Below are 8,047 nucleotides of genomic sequence, written 5' to 3'. Positions count from 1 at the left end.
GGCCCCGGCCCCGGCGCAGCCAGGGCGGGAAGGGCGGCCGTCTTTCCCAGTCGGAGGAGGCACCAGCCTCCTCTGACGTCTCTGTGAAGAGATCAGAAAGGAGGGCTTGTTTTGAGGACAAGAAGGCTTCGAGCCGATTTCTTACGTGACTTGGTGAAGGCGAGAGCTGGGGAACAGGTAGTGGGTCCCCTGGCTGGCCGCCGGAGCTGGGCACCCGGCCCTGCTGTGCGCCTTCCCAGGGCTCTGCCGGGCTGCTCGAGACCTGAACGAGACCCCGCCGGAGCCGCATAGTCCTCCTCTTCCGAGAGCATCCTGCTCCGCCCAGGGGCTTTTCCTTTGTACACCCTGCTCTGCCCTGGTGCTGTTGTTCGATGGGTTGTAGCAGCTACTAAAGCAACAACCAGTTAGATACTAGGAAGAAATTCTTTACTGCGAGAGTGGTGAGACACTGGAACAGGTTGCCCAGAGTTGTGGATTCCACGTTCCTGGCTGTGTTCAAGGCCAGGTTGGACGGGGCTTTGAGCAACCTTGTCTAGTGGAAGGTGCCCTTGCCTGTGGTAGGGGGTTTGGAACTAGGTGGTCTTTAAGGTCCCTTCCAACCCAAACCGTTCTGTGATTCTAAGGGAAGACATCTAAGTAAAGACATTATATACAGAAATACCGCGTTTACAATTAAAACTAGATTGGCCATGAGGAGCTCTCTTTTCCCTTCCCTTCTCATTAGCAATTTATCATAATGGAGAGATGTGCAAGTCCTAATTATGTGTTAATGCAAAATTGGTAGCCTGACGTGATTGGAAGAGCACAAGCAGTATAGCTTGCAGGCATACAGAATTGCCTATAATAATAAAGATAATTTACATGATTACAGAAAAAGTTTTGCAGGTGATGCAATTACTTGCGAGTATTAAGAAAACATGGCTAGCAGCAAGTGTCCAGAAATGCTAACTAACATAACAGTTTTTACCGAACAGTGAGTCTGAGGTACTGGGATTTTATAATTTACATGGAAGCATAAGATTGTTGCAAGCAAAAGTCCATAAAGATATGAAAACACACAGTATTAGTCCAGGGCTTTAAAACAGTATTTGTCTCTGTTACCATGAATCAGGGCACAGAGTAGGTCTGAAGAAAGAGTGAAGCACATCTTTTGAATACATATGTTATACTACAGCACGAATTGCATCCTCTCCCCCTTCTGTTCGCTGTTTACTCAGAGAACATTTCAAGCTGGTTTCTTAGGTTCCTTGGTGATAATTGTTGCACATGGACCGTATATACCATGGTTACTGGTGCGCAGTGACTTAATCTGTTGCACTGCATCATTCAGCTGTGGGGGTAGCTGAACTTTTCTGTCTCATAAATATCTTTTAGGGTGGCATATAACTGAGTGCAATATAAAGCTGTTCTGAGACTGTTCTAATTAGTTAATTGAATCTATGTTTAAGTATGGTTTTGATCTTAGAGCTAGCATGGCCTACCAGGTTCTTTAACTGCAGAATGCAATCTTTCTTTTCAAATATCCCAAACAGAATATAATCCTTCCTTTGCACACAGGCTTAATATACATTGTGGTAAAGAGTCAGGTTTTAATTGTTTCTGAAATATTTTCATTGGATTTAAGAGAAAAGGTATTAAGAATAATATGATTAATTGTTTTTAAAAACATTTCTTGACACTTTCATGTTTACAGATCCTTTTCCAGTTGATGTGATCCAGGAAAATTATGTCCATAATGTGAGGAGCTGCATTTTTTCAATTGTCTGTCCTGCACCTTTTAATTCTAGAGTTTGTCTTGTAGCTGTTTCAAAGGCTGGCTATTTTTTTAAAATTTTTTTACTCCTCTCTAATTAATAGAGATTTTTAATACATGTACTAAAATATACCTTAATATTCATATGCTATTTATTGTGAAAGCATCAGTATATACTTTAAACAAATAAACATTTAAAACATATTGTCAGATGTCTCTTAATAATGAAATCTGTAGAGAAAACATATTCATTACCACTGAAAATATGATCATCTGCAAGTACCATCTGTATTATTTTTTTCTCCTGGAAGTTCTTGAAAATAACTTTGGATCTTGATATATCTCTCAAAGGGACATCTGATCTTCTTCAGTTCATCAGTGGTGGGAAAGTGATACTTGTGTCTCTTCCATTGGCCCGTAGGTATGGGGGCCATCCGGTAACTGTGGCACTCGATCTTCCAGGTGAAATTATGTAGGTTTTTGTGTGAATTACACCTTGATAATACCTGTAAGAGTATATGCCTGTGAGTATATGAACACTGAGGAACATTTTGATTGCAGATTTGTTCTTCATAAGGGGCTGCAGATAGAACTATGATATTCTTTCACGGTACCATGTCTAGTTTCTCTACTTCTGTTTATGCTAGAAGCAAATTATCTTTTTAACCTCTCTTAGCTGCAGAGCCTGCTTAGCACCCTTGCAGCCTAACAAACTGATTTATGACAGGTATTATCATCTTAGAGGAGTGAAGAAGGGCAGCATCTCTGCCTCATGCAATACCATGATTACTAAGAGTTATGTTTCATAAGATTATTCATGGAGAGGAATGGTAGAATTTGATTTGTAATTTCCAATTAAGAAAAAAATTACAAGTTGTGTTAGTTTAAAGGCTCATTATACAAAAGAGACAAAGCTGTAGGTGTGCATCATAGCCGGAAGGTAGAGGAAAGAAAACAACAAAGGATTACTGTTATTATTCTTTTTCTGTGGTTTTCTGATTCATTATTGGTGTGGGTGTGGAAATACAGCTTTAGGGATCAACATCTTAATGACTACCTGAGCAAATGTCTCATTATATTGTGTAGATCACAGAAAACCTACATGTAGCGTGTACTGTTTCCAGTGTAACTGGAAATGATATGATATGAATGATAGAAGAAAATAACTTGATTTTCTTTTTTGTCAGTCTGGCAGCTGGGCAGGTCAGTTGGATGATGAAGAGCCCATCTGATTGGAGGATGTATGAACAGGTGTGACTTTTAAGTGACTGATTCAGCTCAGTATTCTATTTAGCTGATGCATTGATAGCTTGAGGTGTACTGTTAGACATGCTTGTGGTGTTTTTGCAGGCATGGTGAGAGGCGGGAACTACAGTTAAAAGGGTCAGTAAAGACCTCATACTCCAGGTAAGTTGTAGTTAATCTATGAACATCAAAACTGGACTTTTTTTTTTTGAAATTTGCTTTCATTTTTGACCTACTCCTTGTTTCTCTGTTCTCCATAGGAATGGCAATGGAAGAGCTGAGCTTCGCTCTTCTGTGCAAGAATTTTTGTGTAGTGAGGCCATGCGCTATCTTGGAATTCCTACAGGCAGAGCTGCTAGGTGTTTTTCTTTTCTTTTTCGCAGTATCCTTATTTACAGGTAATTTTATGACTGAGTTTCACTAAGCATCAATAAAGCAGGACAGTGATTCCAGGAGAGGAGATCTCTGTTTTCATATATATATGCAATCAGAAAAAAAATACATCCCTCCAGTTTCACAGATTTTTGGATAAAACTTTGCAGTAATAATGAGCTCCAGCAATTAATCCATTCACTTCTGTCTTTGGTATGCTTTAAAGTACTACTTTGTTTAAATATGAGATTCTGTACTGTTTGTGTCTTGCAGTGAACCATTCTTGTTCACTTTTAAAATTGAATTGCCTTAAACTGAAATCTGGTTCATTTTGTAAAGAAAGTTAAAAGTGAAAGTTAAAACAAGTGTTTATACACTTGATCATTTGAAATTGTTCTCTCCCTTGTTACTCACCATAAGGACTAGACTACTGCTTTGTGAAGAATAATAATAATACCTTTCATGTATGTGGATAATCAGTGAGGCTATTGATACATTTTACATGGTCAATAAGTGAGTCTTCTATCACACTAGAGCTAAGCATTTGGATGTATTTTTCTAGAATCAGGCCGAGCAGGAAAATATTGAAAGTGGCTATTTCTATATTGGCATAATCATCTAGTTGCAATTTTTATGACTGGTAGGAAAAATGTCAGTCAGATGGATATGTGTTAATATTGGAGGTAGGACTGAATGTAGGTATTCCTTATTTGTGCACACACCCCTTGAGCAGAGAGTGAGATTTTGTAAACAAAAATAATTTAAAACTAATTCTGTTTTAACCAGACAATCATATAATCACAGAATGGTTTGAATTGGAAGGGTCCTTAAAGAGCATTTAGTTCCAACTCCCTGCAATAGGCAGGGTCACTTTCCACTAGACCAGGTTGCTCCAAGCCCCGTCCAACCTGGCCTTGAACGCTGTCAGGGATGGGGCAGCCACAGCCTGTTCTAGAAGACCACCAAATTTTTTAGGCACAGTTTGCCCTTAAGTGATGCCATATTGGCTGTTGTCAGTCACCTTCTTGTTTTCCATGTGCCTTAGCTCAGTTTCCAGGACGATCTGCTCCATGTTCTTGTGGGGCACTGAGGTGAGACTGACTGGCCTGTAGTTCCTTGGATCTTCCTTTTTTCTCTTTTCAAAAACTGGGCTTACATTCCCTGTTTTCCAGTCAGTGGGAACTTCACTGGACTGCCATGACTTCTCAAATAGGATGGACAGTGGCTTAGCCACTTAGTCCACCAGTTCCCTCAGGGCCCATGGACTTGTGCACCTTCAGGTTCCTTGGGTGGTCCTGAACCTGATCTTCTCCTACAGCAGGCAGTTCTTCAATCTCCTAGTCCCTGCCTTTGCCTTAAGACTGAGGCAAAAAAGTTGTTGAGTACCTCCGTACCATGACACTGAGCCTTCTCCACATCCCAGCTAACCAGGTCTCCTGTTTCTTTCCAGAGAGGGTCTGCATTTTCCCTTGTCTTCCTTTTAACCCCCATGTACCTGCAGAAATTTTTCTTATCGCCCTTGACATCCCTTGCCACTCACTTAGTCCACCAGTTCCCTCAGGGCCCATGGACTTGTGCACCTTCAGGTTCCTTGGGTGGTCCTGAACCTGATCTTCTCCTACAGCAGGCAGTTCTTCAATCTCCTAGTCCCTGCCTTTGCCTTAAGACTGAGGCAAAAAAGTTGTTGAGTACCTCCGTACCATGACACTGAGCCTTCTCCACATCCCAGCTAACCAGGTCTCCTGTTTCTTTCCAGAGAGGGTCTGCATTTTCCCTTGTCTTCCTTTTAACCCCCATGTACCTGCAGAAATTTTTCTTATCGCCCTTGACATCCCTTGCTGCTTTAGCTTTCCTAACCTGATCTCTGGCTGTTTGGGTATTTTCTCTGTATTCCTCCCACCCTTGCTTCCATGCTCCGGAGCTTTCCTTTTTGTGTTTGTGTTTGTCCATGAGCATTTTGTTTATCCATACAGGCCTCCTGGCAATTTTGCCTGACTTCCTTTTTTGTCAGGATGCATCGCTCCTGAGCTTGGAGGAGGTGAACCTAGAATACTGAGCAGCTTTCTTGGGCCACTCTTCTCTCTAGATCATCCTCTTTATCCCATGGTATTCTACCAAGTAGATCCTTGAAGAGGCTGAAGTCTGTTCTGAAGTCCAGGGCAGTGAGCTTGCTGTGTGCCTTCCTTGCTGCCCTCAAGATCTTGAACTCCACCATTTCATGGTCACTGCAACCAAGGCTGCTCTCGAGCCTCATGCTGCCCATCAGCCCCTCCCTGCTGGTGCAAACAAGGTCCAGCATAGCCCCTCTCCTCATTGGCTCCTCTATCACTTGGAGAAGGACATTATCGTCCCTGCGTTCCAGGGACCTCCTGGATTGCTTATGCCCTCTCTGTTAGCCTCCAACAGGCATCATCGGAGTGGTTGAAGTCCCTGATGAGGACCACAGCTTGTGAACATGGGGCTGTGCGTGTCTATAGAGTGTGTTATCCCCTTGGTCTTACTGGTCAGGCAGCCTGTAGCAGACCCCCACTATAATGTCACCTGTCCCTGCTCTCTTTAATCCTAACAATGAGCTGTCTTTTGCCTCTTCATCCACTCATTAGAAGACTAATACATTTGTTCATTTGAATGATTTTCTCAAAACTAAGTAAACTGAATTTTTCAGATGATGGTGTTTAAAGTGTCAGGTTTGTTTTGTGTTCCAAATAGTCTAATGTCTGTACTCCTGTAGTTCAGGCTTTAATGAAAGTAAATGTTCTGCAGAAAAAGCCTGTACTCAACTGCCACTTTGATAGGTGTCTGTATTTGCAAAGTGTCTGCAAATCTCTCTAGCATTAATTCTAACACATTTGTTTTGTTGAAGAGCAGTGTTTGTAAATGACATTTTTGATGGTTTATTCACTGATTTCACCTTGAGACACTTTGCTTTTCGCTGTTCATGTAAAACTTTAATCAGCAGGAAAGCATCTGGCAAGGTTATAGCCTTTCTTGGCTGTTGTCTCAACAAATTGTTCAGTGCGAAAACAATATGAAATTACTCCTTAGCTGTGCACAAATTCTATAGAGTACACAGTGTGCTTTAGTTCTCTGCTGGAAAATTTGTTAAATGCCTGGCTCTTAACTGCTGTACAGCCTTTCCAGACTGTTTGCAAGACTTCATTTGGAAATACCCCAGCTGATACCCATATTCTTCCCAATGGGAAGGCTGAGGCTGGTGGGATGCACTTACAGAGGTCTTGGCAGAAGTGTGGGGGAAAGCCTTCCGGCTTATCCCAGAACACCCAGCAGGTTGGTTTGCTCTATTAGTTTTAAGTACTGTGTTCCCAATGGGGTGCTACAGTTTATGGCTATACTGCCAAATAAAGAACACTTCTTCATATGGTACCTTTTTAGTCACATACTGGGACTCTCAGTGAGCAGTGTTATGCATTAGGTCAAAAAAGTGAGCCAATATGCGTAGTTTTCAGAGTGGCCCTTACTTGCATTGAGCTTGATGTTCATGCAAAATAGCCGGCAGAGCACTTGGGAGGATAAAGTCCAGCCCTTAAGCTAGAGCCACGGGCAGGGAGGGATATAATCTGTCTGTCCTTCTCTGATTGCTGTTCCAGCTTCTCTGGTGTAAGAGCAATTTCAGTGCTCTGTTAACTGTGATTGAGTGTACCTCTGGTCTCCTGCTGCCTTCTCTCAAGTAATGTACTTATCAACTACAAGGGACCATTTGAAAACTATTTTTGTAGTAGGAGTGTATGTATCTTTATGTGTTTCTGATGGCTAAGGGTCCCAGATCTGTCCCCAAAATTCCTGAGACAACAGTTTTGGCTCAAGTAAAGGGCAACCTCTATCTGATGCAAGATTATGGTTTCTAATTTCACTGTCCTAATTTTGCTGTTGTCCTTGGGGGAAATTGTGACTCATCACACTTTTAAGTCACTGAGGTTCCAAATGGATGCAGGACTTTGTTTGAATGCAATCCTGTCCCCAACATGGGGGTAAGTAATGGAAATTGGACATCATTGTATAAATACAAAATAAACGCATCTTGCTAATGAAGCTTGGTAAACCTGCAAACAGTTTACTGTTTGACAGCATCGTTTATAAATACAAAGTTATGCCAGCAAAAAGATATTTCTTTTTATAAAAGAAATGAAGTTATACAAAACATGACCTAATCTTCATTGTAAATTATTTTTCCTGAAATAAGTTAATGATTATTCCTTGCTTGTTACAGCTTAGTTGTAAGTGATGACAATGTGTGGAGAGACAGTTTTATAATGGAAATATTAAGAAAGAGGTAATGGACATATTTCAAAATAATATGAGTAATATGTTGCAAGACTGTAACTTAATTCTCCATTGCAAAAATGAATTTTAATATGTCATACGTGTAATAAAAAGTACTAACTAGGCTTCATTTCATTTATTAAGATATAAAACCTCTTCAGAGAAAATCAGTCTGAAACATATCTTAGTTAAAGAAATGAAGCCCTATGAACAGATCTGCTATGACTGTGGCATATGTTTTGTAGGGGTATAATTTTTATTTTCATCTGCCATTACAAAAATTACACTGAAGACTAGGGAAATTTTCCATTGTTCTGATAGCAATACTAGTATGGTGGGAACAAGACGATGACGGGCTGTGCCACTGCTACATCATCTACACCTGCTCTGAAAAAG

The 8,047-nt window shown here is 41.0% G+C and overlaps 1 pseudogene; it reads left to right on the top strand.

The window, feature by feature from the left end:
- Positions 1 to 1,693: 1,693 nt before the first annotated feature.
- The window catches only part of LOC104404094, a 19,164-nt pseudogene continuing 12,810 nt past the window's right edge, over positions 1,694 to 8,047 (top strand).

The sequence above is a fragment of the Nestor notabilis genome, unplaced genomic scaffold (assembly GCF_000696875.1).
Source record: "Nestor notabilis isolate BGI_N333 unplaced genomic scaffold, ASM69687v1 scaffold2234, whole genome shotgun sequence".
Taxonomy (NCBI): domain Eukaryota; kingdom Metazoa; phylum Chordata; class Aves; order Psittaciformes; family Psittacidae; genus Nestor; species Nestor notabilis.
This window is presented reverse-complemented; position numbering and strand designations above follow the sequence as displayed.